Here is a 25338-nt window from a genome sequence, read left to right as displayed (position 1 = left end):
TTTCTCTGTGTATATCAATGACGTCGCTCTTGCTGCTGGTGACTCTCAGATCCACCTCTACGCAGACGACACCATTTTGTATACATCTGGCCCTTCATTGGACACTGTGTTAACAAACCTCCAAACGAGCTTCAATGCCATACAACACTCCTTCAGTAGCCTCCAACTGCTCTTAAACACTAGTAAAACTAAATGCATCTTCAACCGAACGCTGCTTACACCCGCCCACCCGACTAGAATCACTACTCTCGACGGGTCTGACCTAGAGTATGTGGACAACTACAAATATCTAGGTGTCTGGTTAGACTGTAAACTCTCCTTCCAGACTCACATTAAGAATCTCCAATCCAAAGTTAAATCTAGAATCGGTTTCCTATTTCGCAAACAAAGCCTCCTTCACTCATGCTGCCAAACATGCCCTCGTAAAACTGACTATCCTACCGATCCTTGACTTCGGCGATGTCATTTACAAAATAGCCTCCAACACTCTACTCAGCAAATTGGATGTAGTCTATCACAGTGCCATCCGTTTTGTCTCCAAAGCCCCATATAATACCCACCACTGTGACCTGTACGCTCTTGTTGGCTGGTCCTCACTACATATTCGTCGCCAAACCCACTGGCTCCAGGCCATCTATAAATCACTGCTAGGCAAATCCCCGCCTTATCTTAGCTCATTGGTCACCATAGCAACACCCACCCGTAGTCTGCGCTTCAGCAGGTATATCTCACTGGTCATCCCCAAAGCCAACACCTCCTTTGGCCGCAATTCCTTCCAGTTCTCTGCTGCCAATGATTGGAACAAATTGCAAAGATCTCTGAAGCTGGAGACACTTATCTCCCTCACTAACTTTAAGCATCAGTTGTCAGAGCACCTTACCGATCACTGCACCTGTACACAGCCCATCTGAAATTAGCCCGCCCAACTACCTCATCCCTATATAGTCATTTGTACCCCAGTATCTCTATTTGCACATCATCTCTTGCACATCTATCATTCCAGTGTTAATACTATTTGTAATTATTTTGCACTATAGCCTATTTCTTGCCTTACCTCCATAACTTGCTACATTTGCACACACTGTATATATATGTATTTCTGTTGTATTTTTGACTTTGTTTTGTTTTACCCCATATGTAACTCTGTGTTGTTGTTTTTATCGCACTGCTTTGCTTTATCTTGGCCAGGTCGCAGTTGTAAATGATAACTTGTTCTCAACTGGTTTACCTGGTTAAATAAAGGTTAAATAAATAAAAAATAATTTTAAAAAAATCAGCAGGGCGGGTAAGAACTGACGTATCGGATTGTAAATCACGCAAAGCTTGTTTTTCATTCTTGGGTCAATTTTGAAAAGATATGTACTCCTGTTTGTTCTTAAGGAGATTACCAACATATTTTTCAACGAGTCTGCAATATGTCTCAATAGAGTGATTGCGATTGGCTGGAGGTACAAACTAACTCTTACTTCTGAAAGGAGTCGGAATATGTGCAGGTGAGCCACCTACATGTTCAGTTGAAATATCACGATTAGGGGAGCTGAAGTATTCCCTTAAACGGATGTTTCTGAAAAACTTAAACATGTCTACATCATGCGGCTTTCCTTTTCTTTTTCAAGTTATATACAGTACCAGTCAAATGTTTGGACACACCTACACATTTAAGGGTTTTTCTTTATTTTTACTATTTTCTACATTGTAAAATAATAGTGAAGACATCAAAACTATGAAATAACACATATGGAATCATGTAGTAACGAAAACAGTGCTAAAAAAATCAAAATATATTTGAGATTTGCCTTGCCACCCTTTGCCTTGATGACAGCTTTGCACACTCTTGGCATTCTCTCAACCAGCTTCATGAGGTAGTCACCTTGTTAAAAATTAATTTGTGGAATTTCTGTGTGAATCAGGCCTTCATGGTCAAATTGCTGCAAAGAAACTACCACTAAAGGACACCAATAAGAAGAAGAGACTTGCTTGGGCCAAGAAACATGAGCAATGGACCAGTGGAAATCTGTTCTTTGGTCTGAAGGATCCAAATTTGAGATTCTTGGTTCCAACCGCCTGGTCTTTGTGAGACGCAGAGTAGGTGAACGGATGATCTCTGCATGTGTGGTTCGCACCGTGAAGCATGGAGGAGGAGGTGTGATGGTGTGGGGGTGTTTTGCCGGTGACACTGTCTGTGATTTATTTAGAATTCAAGGCACACTGAACCAGCATGGCTACCACAGCATTCTGCAGCGATACATGATCCCATCTGGTATGCGCTTAGTGGGACTATAATTTGTTTTTGAACAGGACATTGACCCAACACACCCCCAGGCTGTGTAAGGGCTATTTGTCCAAGAAGGAGAGTGATAGAGTGCTGCATCAGATGACCTGGCCTCCACAATCACCCGACCTCAACCCAATTGAGATGGTTTGGGATGAGTTGGACCGCAGAGTGAAGGAAAAGCAGCCAACAAGTGCTCAGCATGTGGGAACTCCTTCAAGACTGTTGGAAAATCATTCCAGGTGAAGCTGGTTGAGATAATGCCAAGAGTGTGCAAAGCTATCATCAAGACAAATGTTGGCTACTTTGAAGAATCTAAAATCTAAAATATATATTTTGATTTGTTTACACATTTTTGGTTACTACATGATTCCATATGTGTTATTTCATCATTTTGATGTCTTTACTATTATTATACAATGTAGAAAATAGTCAAAATAAAGAAAAACCCTTGAATGAGTAGGTGTGTCCAAACTTTTGACTGGTACTGTATGTGTGTAAGAATTGTATATGTGAATGGAATATGTCAGTGCATGTTTATCGGTCCAAGCAAAGGGACGTGCTCTCTCCAGTAAAAACAGGAGTCGAGCTGTTAGCCCCACACAATGCAGCCTCAGCTGGTGGGCTGCTGATAGCAGTGACAGCTGCATTGACTATAACGACACAGGATGAGACCCAGATGCAGACACAGGAGCCAGATGGTTTGAGTCTCTGATATTTATTAATAGACAAGGGGCAGGCAAGAGGCAGGTCGAGGACAGGCAGAAGTTCGTAAACCAAGTCAGAGTCAGATAGGTCCAGGACGGCAGGCAGGCTCGAGGTCAGGGCAGGCAGAATGGTATGGCATGTGGGCTAAGGGTCAGGGCAGGCAGAAGTGGTCAGAACCGGGAGGTCTAAAAAACAGGAGCACGGAAAAAACCGCTGGTAGGCTTGACGAGACAAGACGAACTGGCAACAGACAAACAGAAAACACTGGTATAAATACACAGGGGATAATGGGGACAAATGGGAGACACCTGGTGGGGGGTGGAGACAAGCACAAGACAGGTGAAACAGATCAGGGCGTGACAGTGACTAGGAAGGTGAAGGTGTTGATGGGCTCTGTGACAAAGCCAGGACAGGTGACGAGAACAGCGACTCTATCTATTGTAAGCACTTATAGCAGCCATTTAATTTAGTTGCTTCTTCCTGGTAGAATTGATTGGATATCACTGATAACACTATTCAATTTCTTTAACAATGCTGATGCAATAACCTCTAATTTGCTTTATAATACAGACACAGATTATCTTGGTGCATTGATTCATTGTGGTTTACTTCACAATTGTCTACAATTGGTTCACACCATTCCTGTATGTGTGCAGGCCAGGCCAGGGGTCTCCCGAACTCATTCTCTTATCAGCCCACCCAGTCCACAACAATCAGTACAAATCTGAAATGGTGGACAGGAAGAGAGAGGGAAGAATGGAAGAAGGAAAGAGTAAACTTCCTGTGGAATGCACCTCTTTCCTCAAGCACAGGGTGGGCACTCTGAACAGACTGCCCACAGAAGGAGAGGCAACCGAGTGTAAAATAATGACCTCTTCTCCACAGGACTATTGAGCTCATAATGTAACCTCATGTCTCCACCTGAACCTTCAGACACTTTGGATATAGACACCAGCATATAGCCTTATTTAAGACAGTGAGTGAGGAGCTCTCAAATCAGCCTATGCCAAGACAGTCTGCCTTCGATTCTCAACCATGCACAGAGAACGAATAGAGCAGGTGCCCTGGTTCTCCATCTGCAGCCCAACCACAGGTTCTGTTAGTGATTAATATGTAGGCCACCCCTGGCCCCCCAGCTCCACTCCACAATCACAGCTGCCTACCTAGCTGCTGATCAATATCACCCCTGGCTCACATAACAAAGCACTTTTAGTCTTCGTTAGGTTGAAATCACAAACACAGATAACGAAGGCTTTCTACTCTGAGCCAACATCGTGAGGGTCAGATCTTGTCCCATTCGAGAGCAGCCTCATTAGAAAATGTCTATGTTTGGTGAAACCGCTACATAAATGGAAGCAAAGATTTGAGAGGTTGTTAAATGTACTGTAGATAGAATTGAACTTTGCAAGCACCTGACTGCAAGTTCCTAAAAATGCAAAAAAGTGGCACAATCGCTAACCTTAAAAATAAAACCTAATTCATTGCACGTCACCCTAACCTTAAAGATATAAATTCATTTGCACATCATTCCTAACTGTAAAAAACAACAAGTTCATTGCACATCATCCCTATCTCTAACAAAATACAACCTGACCAGCAGTAGCAGTAACAAAAGGGGGCAAGGGGGCAGTGGAGCGGTTTCTCTTAGTTGACGACCTCATCCAGTTGAAAACCTTTGCCTGCTTTTTAAAGCCATTTCTATTATTTGTTTGCTTGATCTCAGAGGGGAGGCTATTCCATAGACAAATGCCTGTATAGAAAAATGTGCTCCTTGCAGTACTGTTTACTCTTGGAATTTTACAAGACATATCACTTACTCTGGTATTATAACAAATTACATTGTCATTATGGAGAAAATCAAAATTACAAAAAAATCACAGTCCCACAGAGTCCACCAATCATGTTTTCATTAATAGCAGTCACTTGAATTGATAAAGGAGTAAAATGATAAAGATTTACTATTAAAAATAAACCATTTTCAGAACTTAACCATAACATAGCCTTTCTAGTAAGCACATTATACACAGCTCACATTGTATAAAAAATTATAATCGCTTAGCTGGAGGGGGATTGATTTTTCTTATGTTTGTTTATGTCTGTTTGAAGATGGATCAGAGGGAGATTTAGAGTAAACAGCAGAGAAAATTGAAGCTTAGGTGATAGCAGATTGTCTCAAAGATGACCTCGACAACAGAGCCCCTTTGGGATCATGGTCAAGGCTCAGAGGGTAATAGAGATTAATACAGATTATTAAAACTTAACTTACACAATGTTATGAAAACCTACACAGCAGAAAAAATATCATTGTCTCTGTGCTACTGTACGTTAAGTTTCTGTTCTCATACACTACCGTTCAAAAGTTTGGGTTCACTTAGAAATGTCCTTGTTTTCGAAAGAAAAGCATTTTTTTTGTCCATTACAATAACATCAAATTGATCAGAAATACAGTGTAGACATTGTTAATGTTGTAAATGGCTATTGTAGCTGGAAACAGCAGATTTTTAATGGAATATCTACATAGGTGTACAGAGGCCCATTATCAGCAACCATCAGTCCTGTGTTCCAATGGCACGTTGTATTTGTAAATCCAAGTTTATCATTTTAAAAGGCTAATTGATCATTAGAAAACCCTTTTGCAATTATGTTAGCACAGCTGAAAACTGTTTTGCTGATTAAAGGAGCAATAAAACTGTCCTTCTTGAGACTAGTTGAGTATCTGGAGCATCAGCAATTGTGGGTTCGATTACAGGCTCAAAATGGCCAGAAACAAAAAACTTTCTTAAGAAACTCGTCAGTCTATTCTTGTTCTGAGAAATTAAGGCTATTCCATGCGAGAAATTGCCAAGAAACGGAAGATCTCGTACAACGCTGTATACTACTCCTTTAACAGAACAGCGCAAACTGTCTCTAACCAGAATAGAAAGAGGAGTGGGAGGCCCCGGTGCCCCAGTGCACAACTGAGCAAGAGGACAAATACATTAGAGTGTCTAGTTTGAGAAACAGACGCCTCACAGGTCCTCAACTGGCATCTTCATTAAATAGTACCCGCAAAACACCAGTCTCAACGTCAACAGTGAAGAGGCGACTCCGGGATGCTGACCTTCTAGGCAGAGTTGCAAAGAAAAAGCCATATCTCAGACTGCCCATCTGTTACGGATACAGGTATCCTGTGTTTTTCCTCTCCTTCTGCCCTAATCACAGGTGTCCTGTATGTTCCTGATTGGTGGTCGTTGGTGTGTCTGCTGATTGCTGAGGTGGACCAATCAGTGGACATTCCTCTGCATTGCACCACCTGTTTCTGGTTTTTCAATCACAAATCCCATTGTTTAAAAGCCAGTCAGTTGTGTTTGTAGAGAGAGACTATTTTCCGTATGCGAGTATGGATACTGTGGTGTCCTGTGTTTTTGTGTACTCACTCATTTGCTGGTTACTCTGTTTGGTAACTTTGTTGTGTGTTTCTGGGAAAAGGGGAATTTAAGCAAGTTGCCCTTGGGCATACATTACCCGTAGGAAGTAAACTGTCTAAAAACACTAGTTAGACCTGAGCGGACCGCCCACTGTAATTTTTGTATGATTAGCAGTAGCTTAGCGGTTCTTGAGGCAGGCAAGATCAGTTTAGGTTTTTTTACACTATTGTTTCATTTCTTGGGTCCTGCTCAGCCCTTTTTCCCAAACCTTTACCGTGTGTTCAAAAATAAATATTTTGTTTGACAGTAGTTTATGGTTGTCGTATAGTTTTTGTTCTCACTGTTCCATGTCACGATTCTAATTTGCATGAATTATGTTACGGGTCTCTTGTCCATCCACCCCAGACGTTTAAAGCCACGGGGTTCGTAACACCATCTTAATCTTTTATTTTTATTGGCCAGTCTGAGATATGGCTTTTTCTTTCTGATCAATTTGATGTTATTTTAATGGACAATTTTTTTTTTCAAAGAGTATACTAAAACTGTCATGTGATTAACTCATGGCTGTGCTCTCTGCTTAAGGAAGGGGTATCTAAAACATGCTCCTGATTAGAAATGTGGTTGGATGCTTATGTTGTAAAGGGCAGAGTACCATCTATTTTTGTTGAATCAAGTTAAAAACAGATAGTATGCTGTGATGCAAGATCACTAACAAGAGTCATCCATGTCACAAGTCAGTGGTCATTAATGGTGGGACTGCATGAGTTAGCTTTCCTCGTGGAGTCAAATCCCACTGGGCACAAACTGGTTGAATCAACGTTGTTTCAACATAATTTGTCAACGTATTGTGACATAGAATCTATGTTTAAAATACATTGGATATGCAAAAAGTAATCAACGTAAACTGTTTTGAGGGTGAAATTTCAACCACAGGATTATGCCATCATGGTAACTAATTTTCAACATAGACAAACTTTGTATAAAATATGTTGAATGTGTACTTTTTAAACAACGTCAGATCTACAATGTTAGGCTGGGGCCCAGCCCCTCCTACTTGATAATTGATCTATCTACAGCTGAACTTTGTTCTCCCATCCAGGGTTTTAACCGAGCCCTGCTTAGCTTTGATTTTTGTCACTGACTACTACCAATGTGCTATCGTGGAAATAATTATTGAGAATTGTCCACTTAAAAATCATATATCATCAATGATACTATTTAGGCCTATATAGCATTTGCGAAGTAATCAACAGCTATTGTTTCAATTCAACCCAGGATTCACCTAAAAATAAACAATACATATAGGCCTAGGTTTTCAAGCTTTGCTTGATTTAAAATGTAATCTACAAGTTAATAATTCATATGTTGGATTCACATCTCCATATCAACCAAAAATAAAAGTTAAAGAATAGGACTAAATCAAATCAAAGTGTATTTAAAGTGTATTTAAAATTTGATTTGATTTAGTCTTATTTAACTTATATTTTTGGTTGAGATGTAGACGTGAATCCAACATATCAATTATTAATTTGTAGACTGGAATTAAAGACAGATTAAGTCAGTGGCACAGATGGAACTATCCAAGCAGAATATACGTCTCCTTTAAATGTTGATATTTGGTTGCGTTGACAACAAAACACAATTCAATATCACTTTTGCAATAGAGTAAATAGACTGTTAACTTGTCGACAAATTATATGTTGGATTCACGTCTCCAACTCAACCAAAAATATCAAAGTTAAATAAGAGCCAGTGGCTCAGATTACTATCCAAACAGTAGATACAGTGCCTTCAGAAAGTATTCATAACTCTTGACTTACTCCACATTTTGTTGTGTTACAGCCTGAATTCAAAAAGTATTAAATCAATTTTTTTCTCACCCGTCTACACACAATACCCCATAATGAAGTGAAAACGTTTTTTTTTGCAAATGTCTTAAATGAAATTCAGAAATATCTAGTTTACATAATTATTCACACCCCTGAGTCAATACATGTTAGAATCACCTTTTGCAGTGATTACAGCTGTGAGTCTTTCTGGGTAAGGCTCTAAGAGCTTTGCACACCTGGATTGTACAATATTTGCACATTATTATTTTTTTAAATTCTTCAAGCTCTGTCAAGTTGGTTGTTAATCATTGCTAGACAGCCATTTGCAAGTCTTGTCATAGACTTTCAAGCCGATTTAAGCCACAACTGTAACCAGGCCACTCAGGAACATTCAATGTCATCTTGGTAAGCAACTCTGGTTTATATTTGGCCATGTGTTTTAGGTTTTTGTCCTGCTGAAAGGTGAATTTGTCTCCCAGTGTCTGATGGAAAACAGACTGAACCAGGTTTTCCTCTAGGATTTTGCCTGTGCTTAGCTCTATTGCATTTATTTTTATCCTGAAAAACTCCCTAGTCCTTGCCGATGACAAGCATACCCATAACATGATGCAGCCACCACCATGCTTGAAAACATTAAGAGTGGTATTCAGTGATGTGTTGTGTTAGATTTGCCCCAAACATAATGCTTTGTATTCAGGACATAAAGTTCATTTATTTGCCACATTTCTTGCCGTTTTACTTTAGTATTTATTGCAAACAGGATGCATGTTTTGGAATATTTTTATTCTGTCCAGGTTTCCTTCTTTGTTGATCTATCCTCAGTTTTCTCCTATCACAGCCATTAAACTCTGTAACTGTTTTAAAGTCACCATTGGCCTCGGTGAAATCCCTGAGTGGTTTCCTTCCTCTCTGGCAACTGAGTTAGGAAGGATGCCTGTATCTTTGTATTGATACACCATCCAAAGTGTAATTAATAACTTCACCATGCTCAAAGGACTATTCAATGTCTGCTTTTTTTTTTTTTTACCCATCTACCAATAGGTGCCCTACTTTGCGAGGCATTGTAAAACCTCCCTGGTCTTTGTGGTTGAATCTGTGTTCGAAATTCATTGCTCGACTGAGGGACCTTATTATGTAACTTGTTATGGTAATTTTTACTCCCAAACTGATTTAGGCTTGCCATAAGAAAGGGGTTGAATACTTATTAAGTCAAGACATTTCAGCTTTTAATTTTGTATTAATTTGTAAACATTTCAAAAAACATAATTCAGGCTGTAACACAAGAAAATGTGGAAAAAGTCAAGGGGTGTGAATACTTTCTGAAGGCACTGTTGTACATCTCCTTTAAATGTCGATATTTGATTGCATTGTCAACCAAACACAATTCAATATTACTTTTGTAATACAGTAAATGGTCTAGAGGTTTACACATCCATGGCCACATTTTGAGGTTACTGTAACTATAATGTCCTCTTATGTAATCATAAAAAGTGTGCATATTCAAGACAGCATGCATGGTTGCAGGTATCAAATCAATCAAATCTAATTTTACTTGTCACATGCTTCGTAACCAACAGGTGTAGACTAACAGTGAAATGCTTACTTACGGGCCCTTCCCAACAATGCAGAATACAATAATACAAAATACATAATATAATAGTCTGTGGAGATCTTCACAATTGCTATAATAAAGAATCTCAAAAAACATTGATCACTTGCACTATGCATAGTGTACATACTTTTAATGTAATATCAACTGCAATCCAGGTCATTTGGTTGTGCTAGAAGATGAAGTGCATTGATAACACAATAAGTTGTATAAATAAACAAAATATTTGACATTGTATTCCCATTTGAACTGTGTTGTGCTTGTAGATGGTTGAAAGCGCAGTGATAGCACATTTAGATGACAACTAAACCAAAACTCTGTCATTGTTTTTCTAGTGGAATTTGTTTGTGCTTTTAGATGGTTGAAAGCACAGTGATAACACATTGGGAATTCAACAAACATTTGGCTGTTACAGCCTAATTTTGTGTCACTGGCCTATACACAATACCCCATAATGTCAAAGTGGAATTATGTTTTCTGAAATTTTTACAAATGAATAAAAGTGAATGTAGGTTGAAATCTCAGCAATTAACGTCTCAACCAAATATTACCCAATTGTCCACGTTGAAATTATGTGGTGTGCCCGGGACAGTGGAATGTTTCCTTTGACAGTGACGAATTTGAAAAGGAAAAGGCTCAACACTCACTCACCATTAAAAATTATTTGTTTTATTTAAGCAAGGTTAAAAGATTAAAGTTTAAGCCTTCAATGGCCTTCATATTTTCATAATGACACTTTATACTCCATTTTGTCTTATGACTCCCCAAATGCATAATTACTCATAATTCAGTATCAGTTTTAGTATACTCCTTCAAACATGTATGACAACAAGATGTTGTCTGAGAACAGTAAATCTGAATACAATGAAGGTTCAGGTCACTTAAGGTCACTTGAAGTTCACACAGGTGTAACGTAGTTAAAAACGTGCCTTACGATCACTTCACAGCTAGCATAAAATGTCGCCAATGGATAGCAAATTAGATCATTTTCTATAGATCAATTGGTTTGTACGTTGTGAAGGAGGGCGGTCACGTGTATTTGCAATCAGATGACCACTGGTTCGAGCCCGATATGGGACAGGGACAAAAAGTACACACTCTACTTAGAAATCTCATAGACCAGAATAAAGCTGCCTGTTCCCCTGTGTGACTTATACAGATGTCCCTGCTGCTTTCATCCCATCCTTTGGTATGTCACACTTTGGAATGTCACCAAATATATATCAACTTCAGTGGACCCTAATACCACAGTATTGTGTGGAGAGGGAAAGACCCCAGACGGATCTGAGTAGTGGCTCCCTCAGGGCTGGAGAGCAGCATAAACCGGGACATGATGAGTTGACATGACCACACCGGATGGCTTCGTTAAGTACATGGTTACAAGCCTGTCCCAAGCAATCAACTAGAATGGGCTAGCAATAAAACACTGTGGAAACCAGCATTGTTGATATTCATCTGTGTAGTTTTATCAACAGTTATAATGTGATTTTATCCTAATCCCATGTGTGTCTAAGTAATGTTCAGAGGGGCAACAGATTCTGTTAACGAACCCCTTGTGGGTAACATAAGCATCTTTCCCCAGAATTAAATAATTCACACCTGTAATCCCCAGCTAGAGTAGAATAGAATGTAGAATGTAGAGTCTATAGAGGCACAGAAAGTAACCTAATACTCAAACAGGCTGTTAACAGTGTGGACAAGTCCTTCATGACAGTCCTCACCTCTAGAGGTCACATACAAAGCTTAAACTTCTCTCATCACAAGAGAGGATACCAAAATAGGTTCATGGGAGGTGTCCAACTGCACAGAGGCACCTTGGATGCATGCAGGAACACACTGTATGCCTGGCTGAGGACCATACATTGACAAACACGAGACAAATGACCAGAAACTGCAAAATGAGCCGAGGAGTGTGAACTCAAGACGGCATTAGAAGGGGTGTCATACACGTCAGCACTGCGGCTCCTATACTGTGAGCCCAGCAATTTAGAACTTAATTCATTGTACTCACAAAAATAACACTAAAGATACTGGCAGACAAAACAGAGCTCCGACTTGAAATAACAATTTGTAGGAGGATGTGCTTTCTCCCTCCGATTCTATTTCAGAGACTTTCCCTTCTTTCCCCAGATAATTAGTCATATAGAAATGCTATAACTTTTCACTGCATATTGTGCACAATACATTTCAAGCTCAAGGCTTTTTTTATGGCAGTATCTATCAATCACTAGTGTGACCCCAAGAAGGAAGAAGTGCTAAATTCTTCCTGTATTTACACACCTGTATTCCAGTGGAGGCTGCTGAAGGGAGAACAGCTCATAATAATGGCTGGAATGGAGTATAATGGATGGAATGTAGTGAATGGAATGGTATCAAACCCCGTTTTTGATGCCATTCCATTTACTCCATTCCAGCCATTATTATGAGCTGTACTCCCCTCAGCAGCCTCCACTGCTGTATTCCTATAAAGCGAAAAAGCTATTTTCTTCCTGTTCTTCCCAACTGTCTCATATTGTCTGTCCCACACACCTTAGAAACAATTAAACTCATTCAAGGGTATAATAAAAATGCTTTTCACATTCACACTATGTGCATTCGCCTAATAGCCTGCTAATTAAAAACTGTTTTAGCACCATTCTTAACACTTAATATTGTGCACAAAACACATTCAGATTTGAATATTTTATTTCATTATTGACTGATGAAGTCTAGTCTGTGTGATCAGTGACGTGGTGAGATTGCCAATTAATTTCCCTCATGCAGATTTCTTCTTTTTATTCATTGCTTTCTGACCGAAATACAATTTGACAAGGTGAGGGGGGGGGGGGGCTTTTTCATTATGTTTATTTTGTATTCCTTGAACAGAGGAAGAGTTCAATACCAACATCAAGCTGTGAGTGTTTTTGACAACCTGAATACTTGCATACTGAATACTGTTCAGCACATGTTGTCAGGAATTGTATCGTACAGTACAATCGTATTTTAGATGATATTCTCTATCATTTGAAACCACCGATGGCTGAATTTACAGCCATTGGCCCTTGGCCTCAGGGAGGTCACCTAGGATACTAGGTTCTGCTTTATGATGACTCCTAACCTCTTGTAAGTCACTCAGGAGCTGAGTTCAGATTTAAGGGGGCCAAGAATGTAGATCTTAACAGTGTGCACACTGTGTCAGTATTTGCAGTGTACTTCAAGAGCAGGGCCAGATGTTGACCATCATTCCTATCCCAGTGCCTAATCCCATTAGGCATACCTGGACCAAATGGCAGCTGATTTATGATCTATTACATTGTAATTATTGTATTTTAGGAACAGTCAGTCACCTACCAATTGTGTCCTGCAGACAGGAGTCTGGTCTACTGACACTAGATCTGATCTCTAGACCATAGGATTCAGCTGAGCTGCCCAGAGATGAGTAATGAGCCTCAGATTCACTCACTGGCAGTGTGTCCCACTCAGCAGAGCCAGCCTCTGAAAGACTACTGGCTGACTACCTCACTCACAGGCTAAACCTGGTCTGCACGAGCCCCAGACGGTAAAAGGGTAATCTCCATGCTGTATTGGAGATGGTTCATTTTACTCAGACCGTGTCTTGTATGTTTCCTTCCACACATAAAGCTGATGAAATTGTAAGGAAGTGGCCAGGCATGTCTAGAAATGTTGATGATAAAGCTGATGCTTCTGGGTCAAAACAGGGTCAGCAACAGTCACTATTAAATGTACCTATCTAATCACAAAGCCTTCATGATGCTTTAACCAACACAAAAAGTGTACATATAGCTCAGTCTACATTTAGCAATCCTGATGGCAACGGCATGAGTGTGATCACAGAGCATTTTTTTAATGACTAAAATAAGCGACTGCCAGTACAGAACGTCTAAATGTCTAGTAATTACCTCAATTAGCATGGGGGAAGTGCAAGCCCCTGGGAGCAGAGAGAAGAGAGGTACTAGGGCCAAGATAATGGCACAGAGCATTACGTAATCACATGATCTCTGCTGATAATGGCACAGAGCATTATGTAATCCCAGGGAGTTTTCTGCTTGGCCCACAAGTCTGTGCAACACTATAAAATTAAAACAAGAAAATATTGTATTGAGTATGTACTGTATATAGCTACAGCATGATACACAGCAAGTAATATTGGTACGCAAAATTGTATTTGCGCTGACCAGTATAATTTGTCACAGACATGATTTTTCTCAAATTTCTGAATGTAGCGGGTGATTTGGACAGAGTCAGGCACAGGAGGTGTAAATCACAGAATAATGGTTATTCGGGCCAATACAGCAGTTCGCAGCAATGCGTAAAACAACTACAGTGCGACTTAACGGCGCACTGGGGAAAACAAAACACACGGGTGAATATCCCAGCGATAAAGTACATAATGCTCCACCGAGCTATCGACACCTCCACATGGAAACAATCACACACAAAGACTTGGGGGGCAGAGGGAACACTTATACAGGGACTGATGAGGGGATATGAACCAGGTATGTGTAAAAAAAACAAGACAAAACAAATGGAATGATGAGAAGAGGAGCGGCAGTGGCTAGAAGGCCGGTGACGACGAACGCCGAAGCCTGCCCGAACAAGGAGAGGAGGCAGCTTCTGAGAAAGTCGTGACAGTAACCCCCCCCCACCCCCCCCTTGATGCGCAGCTGCAGTAGCGTGCCGACACCAGCCTCGGGGACGGCCAGGAGGACGTGGAGCAGGGCTATCCGGATGGCGACGGTGGAAATCCCGCAACAGGGAGGGATCAAGGACATCCCTCACTGGGACCCAGCACCGCTCCTCCGGACCGTACCCCTCCTACTCCACGAGGTACTGAAGGCACCCCACCCGACGCCTCGAATCCAGGATGGAACGGACGGAGTACGCCGGGGCCCCCTCGATGTCCAGAGGGGGCGGAGGGACCTCCCGCATCTCAGACTCCTGGAGCGGACCAGCCACCACCAGCCTGAGGAGAGATACGTGAAATCAGGGGTTAATACGGTAATCAGGAGGGAGCAGCAACCTATACGTAACCTCATTAACTCTCCTCAGGACTTTGAACGGCCCCACAAACTGCGGGCTCAGCTTCCGGCAGGGCAGGTGGAGAGGCAGGTTCCGGGTCGAGAGCCAGACCCGATCACCCGGTACAAAGACCAGGGCCTCACTGCGGTGGCGGTCAGCGTTGGCTTTCTGGAGACGCATGGTGTGCTGGAGGTGGACGAGGGCGGCGTTCCACGTCTCCTCCGCATGCCGAAACCAGTCGTCCACCGCTCTGATGCCATGGTGCCAGGACCGGCTGATACCCTAAAACACATTGAAATGGTGACAGGTTAGACGAGGAGTGGCAGAGAGAGTTCTGGGCATATTCGGCCCATGGCAAGAACACCGACCACTCCCCTGACCGGTCCTGGCAGTAGGACCGCAGGAACCTACCCACATCCTGATTCACCCGTTCCACCTGCCCATCAGATTCGGGGTGAAACCCAGAGGTCAGGCTGACCGAGACCCCCTGACGTTCCATGAACGCCTTCCAGACCCTGGAAGTAAACTGGGGACCCCGGTCAGACACTATGTCCTCTGGCACCACGTAGTGCCGGAAGACGTGAGTATACAGGGCTTCCGTAGTTTGCAGGGCCGTTGGGAGAGCGGGTAGAGGAAGGAGGCGGCAGGCTTTAGAGAAGCGGTCCACAATGATCAGGATGGTGGTGTTACCCTGAGAGAGGGGAAGATCAGTTAGGAAATCAATGGATAAGTGGGACCATGGCCATTGTGGAACTGGTAAGGGATGTAAATTACCTGCTGGAAGGTGCCTAGGTGCCTTACTCTGGGCGCACACCGAGCAGGAGGAGACATACACCCTCACGTCCTTAGCCAAGGTAGGCCACCAGTACTTACCGGTCAGGCAGCGCACTGTACGGCCGATTCCTGGGTGACCAGAGGAGGGGGACGTGTGTGCCCAATAGATAAGACGATCACGGACGCTAGACGGCATGTACCGAAGCCCAGCGGGGCACTGAGGTGGAGATGGCTCTGTGCGTAACGCCCGCTCTATGTCCGCGTCCACCACCCATACCACCGGCGCCACAATGCAGGAGGCCGTGACAGTGAGTCTGCCTTCACGTTCTTCGTGCCTGGTATATAGTGCAGTGTGAAATCAAACCGGGTGAAGAACAAGGCCCACCTGGCCTGGCGAGGGTTCAGCCTCCTCGCTGCCCAGATGTACTCCAGGTTACGGTGGTCAGTCCAGACGAGGAAAGGGTGTTTCGCCCCCTCGAGCCAGTGCCTCCACGCTGTCAGGGCTTTGACAACAGCCAACAGCTCCCAATCACCAACGCTCCGCCGGGCTGAACTTCTTAGAGAAGAAGGCACAGGGGCGGAGCTTGGGTGGCGTACCCGAGTGTTGGGATAGGACTGCGCCTACCCCTACCTCGGACGCGTCCACCTCCACTACGAACGGTAATGATGGATCGGGATGGGCCAGTACCGGGGCTGAGGTGAACAGAGCCCTCAGGTTACTGAAAGCCCTGTCAGCCTCAGCAGATCAGCGGAGCCGGGACGGCCCACCCTTCAACAGAGAGGTGATGGGGGCTACGACCTTGCCAAAGCCCCGGATAAACCTCCGATAGTAATTGGTAAAGCAAATTAAGCGCTACACCTCCTTTACCGTGGTTGGAGTCTGCAAATTACGCACGGCTGAAATGCTGTTCCCTCCATTTCCACACCTGTGGTGGTGATGTGGTATCCGAGGAAGGAGACGGATTGTTGGAAGAACATACTTTTCAGCGTTGGCATAAAGATCATGCTCCAACAGACGGCCAAGCACTCTGCGAACCAGGGACACATGCTCGGCGCGCGTAGCGGAATACACCAGGATGTCATCGATGTAGACCACCACACCGCGACCAAACATGTCCCGAAACACCTCGTTCACAAAGGACTGGAAGACTGATGGAGCATACATCAACCCGTATGGCATCACCAGGTATTCATAATGCCCCGTGGTTGTGCTAAATGCTGTCTTCCATTCGTCCCCTTCCCGGACACGCACCAGGTTGTACGCACTCCTGAGATCTAATTTCGTGAAGAAGCGCGCGCCCCATGCATTGATTCGATAACAGAGGAAATGAGGGGTAGAGGGTAACTATAGCAAATGGTAGTTTGATTAAGTGCATGGTAATCAATGTAAGGGCGCAGACCCCCGTCTTTCTTCTTCACAAAAAAGAAACTCGAGGAGGCGGGTGAAGTGGAGGGACGTATGAACCCCTGACGCAGGGACTCGGAGACATATGTCTCCATAGCCTCCATTTCAGCCTGCGACAGGGGATATACATGACTCCTGGGAGGCACAGTGTCTAACTGGAGGTTTATCGCGCAATCCCCCGCCATCGGTGGGGTGGTAATTTGGTCACCTGCGTTTTGGAAAGCGTGTGCACCAAATCGATGTATTCGGGGGGAATGCGCACGTTGGAGGTAGTGTCTGGACTTTCCACCATGGTCGCACCAACGGAAACAGCTAGACACCTACCCTGACACTCTCGCGACCACCCCGTGAGAACCCTCTGTGGCCATGAAAAGGTGGGGCCGTGTAGTGCTAGCCAGGGAAGGCCCAACACAACAGGGAAATCAGGAGAGTCAAGAATATGAAAGGTGATTTGCTCACTATGGGTCTCCTGTGTAATCATAGTGACTGGTGCTGTAACCTCCCTAACAAAACCTGACCCTAATGGTCGATTGTCAAGTGCTTTGATGGGCAATGGAATGGACAGGGGAACCAATGTAATACGTAGATTAAGAGCTAAAGACCTGTCCATAAAGTTCCCAGCTGCGCCTGAATCTACCAGCGCCTTACACTGGGGAACTACCGTGTAACCAGGGAAGTTGACGTGGATGGTGAAATGTGCAGCAGAGGACTCTGAAGGAGTGTGGGTTTGCGCTACATGGGGTGACGCAAGAGTGCCCTGCCTGCCACCTCCAGAACCAGAAGAACTCTGACGACATTGTGCAGCAGAATGTCCCCAACAGTATGGTAACTTTGGTGGATTTGTTGTGGAGTGTTTGACAGTTGCCTGTTATTGCCAGATCAAACTGACAGCAGATTGTGATATGCTGTTTTATCTTTTACTTGACCTGCATGGAGTATTTGTGGTATTTGGTTAGGAAACAGTCATTACAGTACAATGAAGAGCTAATTTTATATCAATAAAAAAAACATATAGACTTAGCACACAGAGAGTAACACCTGCCTGTCCAATTACACCTTTGACATGAGGTAGCACCTGCTCATCCTCACAGCATGCCCTCTGACCTGGGGAGGTACAGTGCCTTCAGAAATGATTCATACCCCTTGACTTATTCCGCATTTTGTTGTGTTACAGCCTGAATTCAAAATGGATTAAAAAATAATAATTATCTCACCATTCTACACACAATACACACATAATGAGAATGTGAAAACATGTTTTTAGAAATTTGTGCATTAAAAAAAATGAAAAACATAAATATCTCATTTACATAAGTATTCACACCCCTGAGTCAATACTTTGTAGAAGCACTTTTGGCAGCGATTACAGCTGTGAGTCTTTCTGGGTAAGTCTTTAAGAGCTTTCCACACCTGGATAGTGCAACATTTTCCCATTATTCTTTTCAAAATTCTTCAAGCTCTGTCAAATTGGTTGTTGATCATTGCTAGACAACCATTTTCAGGTCTTGCCATAGATTTGCAAGTAGATTTAAGTCAAAACTGTAACTCTGCCATTCAGGTACATTCACTGTCTTCTTGGTAAGCAACTCCAGTGTAGATTTGGCGTTGTATTTTAGGTTATTGTCCTGCTGAAAAGTGAATGAATCTCCCAGTGTCTGGTGGAAAGCAGATTGAACCAGGTTTCCTTCTAGGATTTTGCCTGTGCTTAGCTCCATTCCGTTTCTTTTTTTATCTTGAAAAATTCCCAGTCCTTAACGATTACAAGCATACCCATAACATGATGCAGCCACCACCTCTATGCTTGAAAATATGAGAGTGGTACTCAGTAATGTGTTGTATTGGATTTGCCCCAAACATAACACGTTTCTGCAGTTTTACTTTAGTGCCTTGTTGCAAACAGGATGCATGTTTTGGAATATTTTGTATTCTGTACAGGCTTCCTTCTTTTCACTCTGTCAATTAGGTTAGTATTGTGGAGTAAATACAATGTTGTTGATCCATCCTCAGTGTTCTCCTATCACAGCAGTTAAACTCTGTAACTGTTTTAAAGTCACCATTGGCCTCATGATGAAATCCCTGAGCGGTTTCCTTCCTCTCCGGTAACTGATTTAGGAAGGATGCCTGTATCTTTGTAGTGACGGTGTATCGATGCACAATCCAAAGGGTAATTAATAACTTCACCATGCTCAAAGGAATATTCAATGTCTGCTTTTTATTTTATTTTAACCATCTACCAATAGGTGCCCTTCTTTGCAAGGCATTGGAAAACCTCCCTTGGTCTTTGTGGTTGAATCTGTGTTCGAAATTCATTGCTCGACTGAGGGACCTTACAGATAATTGTATGTGTTTGTGGTACAGAGATGAGGTAGTCATTCACAAATCATGTTAAACACTCTTATTGCACATAGAGATAGTCCATGCAACTTATATGACTTGTTAAGCACATTTCTACTCTTGAAGTTATTTAGGCTTGCCAAAACAAAGGGATTGAATACTCATTGACTCAAGACGTTTCAGCCTTTCATTTATAATTAATTTGTAAAGGTCATGTTTTCTTTTTCTTTTTACATTATGGGGTATTGTGTGTAGGCCAGTGACAAAAAAAATCTCAATTTAATACATTTTCAATTCAGGCTGTAACATACAAAATGTGGAAAAAGTCAAGGGGTGTGAATACAGTACTTTCTGAAGGCATTGTAGTTCTAGTTTCAAGTTTTATTGTCACGTTCACGAGTACAGTGAAATGTCTTTCTTGCAAACTCTTCCCAACAATGCAGTAATCAATATCAATATATAGTACTATAAAATAAGGTAAAGTAGAACAAATACACACAAGAAATCTCTGATATACACCGTTCCTCTGCTTGCAAGGTACTCATCTATTCCTTATTTGTGTGACTAGTGCAGAACTGCTCAGCGGCTGAGACCTCTCAATTTCTCCAACAACTGGCTCTAATTCCTTTAAGTTGGTTCAGCACTCAGTGTATTTGAACTGGATTCAACTGTGCCTTGTTCTGTGGCAGGAGCAGACCCATGGGGACGCAGTGGGGGGACTAGATGCAGGGCCTGAGAAAAAGACTGGAATGTCTGTCCCAATACCATTACACTAGTGATGTATACTGCACAGTTGAGCCCAAAATAAATCAGCACAGGAATTATAAATAAATGTATAGGTTTAAGTCAAATATCTCGTTTTTCCATTTAGAATACATACCTTGTATCTTTCAAGGGAATGGGGCCTTTTAACTTGAATCACACACTAATACAGACGTCTCCTATTGGCTAGGGCCAGGTTCCCACAGGCTGCCATTGGTCACGGCCGTACATGGCCACAATCATGTTGGCAAAACGAAACCCAGACCTCTCCAAGTTCACAATGGCCTCATGCATCCCCACCCCCACTTCCCATTGTCTCCTCCAGTAAAAATAGCCTGTGATATCTCTTGAATTGCTGATAATGCTAGAGGAATAAGTGCAGCATTGTTTGTTCAGCCATTATGAACTAATTTCACCAGAAACCCCCCTCTTCAGACATTATCTCACTGAGCCTCGTTACTCCAGTCTGGAAACAGAACAATTAGCATAGGCACAGCCATCCCATCTACTCAAACTGTATCAATCACTGTCCCCACACAGCACATAATTCTGTTTACCCTACTGCATGCAGACAGTTGTGTCCTGTCTGCTTGTACTCATCTCTCTTGACGTGCAGTTTTTCAACAGTCAATGAGTATATGTTATCCCTAGCTCTAATCCTAGACTTACCTATGCATATCTTTATGTTGAATATTTCAAGCATGTGCAGTGTGAACATTAACCATGCATGCAGTCAGACAGGGAGTCGGTGAATGGGTGAGTGAGGAGGGGGCATGTGGAGTTGAGGCGCAGGTACATGTTGACAGCATTAACTTATTTCATAATATTAATTACTGTATTGTGTGGGTGGGTTTGAAGATTGTTGAAGATAGGGTTCCTGTTGTGGAGAAGAGAGCAGCTCTGGCTGTTTGTCCAATGACTGTGGGGTGAATATGCCTGTTCCTGGGCAGCTTAGTTTAGCCCATTCCCCTGTGCCAGTCTCCATGCCCCACAAACTCTTACCGTACACTACCTGCTCTCTGCCCAGCCTCGCTCTCCTAGCAAGCGCAAACACAAAGAAAACACACACCTGGCTCAATCACTGGACCACACACGCACATGCACATGCGCACACAGACCTGAAGGGGTGGGTCAAAACATGTTCAGTTGTGTAGCAGCCATCTGGACTCTACCTGTGGTCTGGAGCCCACAGTGCAAGCCAAGTTTACACAGAACAAACATGCCACACCATTCATTCAATAGGGCGCTTTGGAGGACTGGAAATTTCCTTTGTACTATGTTAGCATTGTGGGATAAAAAACAACCTGTGTAGAAACCTGATTCACTGTGGTCTGGAAACTCAATTACACGCTTAAAATATGCACCTGTTATGAATGAAAACATAGCTTGGAATATGTTTAGTGATATTAATAATACTGCATTAGTGAGATAATGACTGTTGGGGTGATAAGATCAGTAAAGGGCTGGGATTTGTACACCTCCACTGTTGATTCACTGAGCATGTAGACTGTAGAGATAGGAAACAGATGCAGCTACTGGCCCATTTCCTGAATATATAAAAATTGTATTTGTGATCATTTCAAACAATTTCAAAGCCTGTTACGAACCCCGTGGCTCTAAACGTCTAGGGTGGATGGACATGAGACCCGTAACATAAATTATGCAAATTATAAGTGTAACCTGGAACAGCGAGAACCAAAAATGACACAACAACCGTGAACCGTTTTTATACAATGGGCAACCGTTTTTATACAATGGGCTGTGTGATTGAACAAACGAGTAACAGGTGGTGCTATTCACAGGAATGTTCACTGATTGGTCCAATCAGCAGACACCTCAACGACCACCAATCAGGAACATACAGGACACCTGTGATTAGGGCAGAAGGAGAGAAACACACAAAAACACAGGATACCTGTATCCGTAACACTCCCACCCTTAAAAGAGCAAACCAAAATGGTTTGCGACACACGTACTATCACAACACCCAAAATTCAATAATCATCCTGCCGGGATAACAACAAAAAACCTAGATCATTACACACGAGACAAAGCATCTGCCAACACATTATCCAACCCCTTTTTGTGGCGGATCTCCAAATTATAATTTTGCACGACAAGTGCCCAACGCATAAGGCGTTGGTTCTGGTTGTACATCCGGTGGAGAAAAACTAAGGGGTTATGGTCAGTATACACTACCACTGGTAATGCACTGGAACCAACATAAACTTCAAAGTACTGCAGAGCTAACAACAAAGCTAGAGCTTCTTGTTCAATGGTGGAATAGTTTGTCTGACATTTGCTAAATTTCCGTGAAAAATAACAGACAGGATGGTCCACTCCACTCTGGTCTTGCTGCAGTAGAACAGCACCAGCACCTCTGGCACTTGCATCTACCTCCAGTTTAAACGGCCGCTCAAAATCTGGCGCAGCAAGAACAGGAGTACTACACAAGAGTGCTTTAGCAGTGTTGAAAGCAGTACAACAATCTTCAGACCATACAAATTTTTCTCGCCGGACTGAGCAAATCCGTTAATGGAGCAACTACCGCAGAGAAATTTTTACAGAAACTACGGTAGTAGCCAACCATCCCTAAAAAAGCGGCGTAGCTCTCTTCTGGTGGTAGGTGCGGGAAATGCGTTTATAGCTGAGACTTTGGCATCTAGAGGGCGCACCTGACCATGGCCGACCTGTTTACCAAGATAAGTAACAGTGGCCTTCCCAAACTCGCACTTTGCTAAGTTCAGGGTTAGAGAAGCGGTTGCTAGACGTTCACACACTACCCTTAGAGTGTTAACATGATCAGACCACTCAGTTGAATAAATTACCAGATCATCAAGGTAAGCACTACAATTAGGAACTCCAGCCAATACTGTGTTAACCAGGCGTTGGAAAGTGGCTGGTGCGTTCCGCATCCCAAATGCCATGACAGCATATTGTAGGAAGTGATCTGGGGTCACAAATGCAGAGATGTCGGAGGCACGTGGGGTTAACGGCACCTGCCAGTAACCTTTTAGAAGATCTAATTTGGTTACATAAGTAGCAGCACCAACAGTATCAATACAGTCATCCAGTCTGGGTAACGGGAACGAGTCGGGCACTGTGACCGCATTGACTTTCCGATAGTCCGTACATAATCTGGATGTCCCATCAGGTTTAGGAACCAGAATGCACGGAGAACTCCAAGGACTTGAACTTGGCATAGCCAGGTTATTCTCCAGCAAATAACCGACCTCACCCCTCATTATCTTTCTCTTAGCGACGTTGACACGATAAGGATGTTGCTTGATAGGTGCAGCGTTTCCAACATTAATGTCATGTTCTAACACATTTGTACATGTAGGAACATCATTAAAAAGACATGGAAAGCTGTGTAACAGTCTCACAATATCATCTGACTGTCTGTCCGTTAAATGAATCAGGCTTGACGGGAGAGACAGCAGCATCTCTGAATTGGGCAATCTAGCACACTGCTGCTGAGTATTGCGCAACTCCAAACCATCTCCGTCCACATCATTAACATGACCTCCCACTACAGCCGTAGCAGCAACAGAGACAGCCGACTCGGCCAGTTTCTCTGGACTGTCTACCTGAGTGACGGGTCTGTTGTGGTATGTCTTCAACATGTTAACGTGGCACACACGAGATTGGCGTTTTCTATCAGGAGTCTGTATCACATAGTCAGTTTCAGTTAGTTTCTTTTCAATGACATAAGGCCCAGAGAACCGTGCTGACAATGACGCTCCTGGCACAGGCAACAACACAAGAACTCGGTCACCTGGCTGCAGTGAACGAGAAACAGCCTGTGTGTCATAGTGTCGTTTCATCCGTTTCTGTGAGGAAGACAGCGCTTCCTTTGCTAGAGCACAGGCAGCATGTAGGCGCTCACGAAAGCGACTCACGTAGTCCAACACATTTTCTTTCACACACAACTCTTGTGACAAAAACTGATCCTTAAGGACTTTCATAGGTCCTCTCATGGTGTGTCCAAACACCAGTTCAGCTGGGCTGAACCCTAGGGATTCCTGTACTGTCTCACGGACAGCAAACAACACTAGAGGAACTCCCTCATCCCAATCTTTCTCAGATTCCAAGCAATATTTACGGAGCATAGACTTCAGGGTCTGATGCCAACGTTCAAGCGCACCCCTGTGACTCTGGGTGATATGCGCTTGACACACGGTGTATAACTGACAAGGATTTTAACACTTGTTTGAAAAGTTTAGAAAGGAAATTCGTACCCTGATCAGTTTGTATCACCTTAGGTAATCCAAAAGTTGAGAAGAATTTGATCAACGCTTTACTCACCACCGAGCAGTAATCCTTCGCAGAGGAATGGCCTCTGGGTACCTGGTGGCCACACACATAATTGTCAACATAAACTGGTTACCAGATTTTGTTTTCGGTAATGGTCCAACACAATCAACCATCACATGTTCGAATGGTTCACCTATGGCCGGTATGGGACAAAGAGGCGCGGGGGAAATAACCTGGTTCGGTTTCCCAACTACTTGACAGGTGTGGCAAGTCCGACAGAACTGAGCCACATCTTGTTTTAAGCCAGGCCAAAAGAAATGTCGCAAAACTCGATCATAAGTCTTGGTGACTCCCAGATGTCCGGACCACTGGTGATCATGAGCGAGGATAAAACATTTTGTCGAAAGGCTGTAGGAATCACTATTTGGTAAACAGCATTCCAATCTCCGCCAGCGTCAACATGGGATGTCCATTTACGCATGAGGAGATTACCATCAATGAAGTATGCCATGTTTTTCTTCTTTAGCTCCTCCTCTGAGACAACACTAGAAAAACATTTAGCCAGGCTAATGTCAACCTGTTGGTTAGCGATCAGCTGCTCACGAGTAACTGGTAACTGTATTGCCTCAGCAACAAGTTCCATTTCCTTCTTCCTTTCTCTGGGCTGTTGGTCAGACTGCACCAGCTTACCAGAGGTAGCACCCGAACTATCCTCTGGGTCACACTCTCTGAATAGAATCGTGTCTGACAAATCTACCACTTCACCCACTTGTCGTGCTTGAGCACGTGTGACAGCACAAGCGGGGAACACATCTGGATAACCCTGTGCCAGCTCCTCGGAGAGAGACTGGTCACTTTTATCCAATACCTCCAATATGGGTATTACCTTTCCTCCGGCAATATCGTTGCCCATTATAAAGGTCACCCCTTTTACTGGCAACATCGGACGTACGCCAACTCTG

Source organism: Coregonus clupeaformis, chromosome 16, assembly GCF_020615455.1.
Source record: "Coregonus clupeaformis isolate EN_2021a chromosome 16, ASM2061545v1, whole genome shotgun sequence".
Taxonomy (NCBI): domain Eukaryota; kingdom Metazoa; phylum Chordata; class Actinopteri; order Salmoniformes; family Salmonidae; genus Coregonus; species Coregonus clupeaformis.
Note: the sequence above shows the minus strand (reverse complement) of the source record.